This window comes from Phyllobates terribilis, unplaced genomic scaffold (genome assembly GCF_046119375.1).
Source record: "Phyllobates terribilis strain yellow unplaced genomic scaffold, ASM4611937v1 Scaffold_8__6_contigs__length_399053987, whole genome shotgun sequence".
NCBI classification, from domain to species: domain Eukaryota; kingdom Metazoa; phylum Chordata; class Amphibia; order Anura; family Dendrobatidae; genus Phyllobates; species Phyllobates terribilis.
In genome coordinates this window covers 201838455-201838770 of record NW_027362768.1, presented here as the reverse complement: position 1 = coordinate 201838770, position 316 = coordinate 201838455, and positions in this window count along the sequence as shown.

Sequence of the window (316 nt, the reverse complement as noted above, 5' to 3'; positions counted from 1 at the left end):
ATATGGGGGGATGTGATGATATATGGGGGATGTGATGATATGGGGGGATGTGATGATATATGGGGGGATGTGGTGATATATGGGGGATGTGGTGATATATGGGGGATGTGATGATATATGGGGGGATGTGATGATATATGGGGGGATGTGGTGATATATGGGGGATGTGATGATATATGGGGGATGTGATGATATATGGGGGATGTAGTGATGTATGGGGGATGTGATGATATATGGAGGGATGTGATGATATATGGGGGGATGTGGATCTATGGGGGATGTGATGATATATGGGGGATGTGATGATATATGGGGG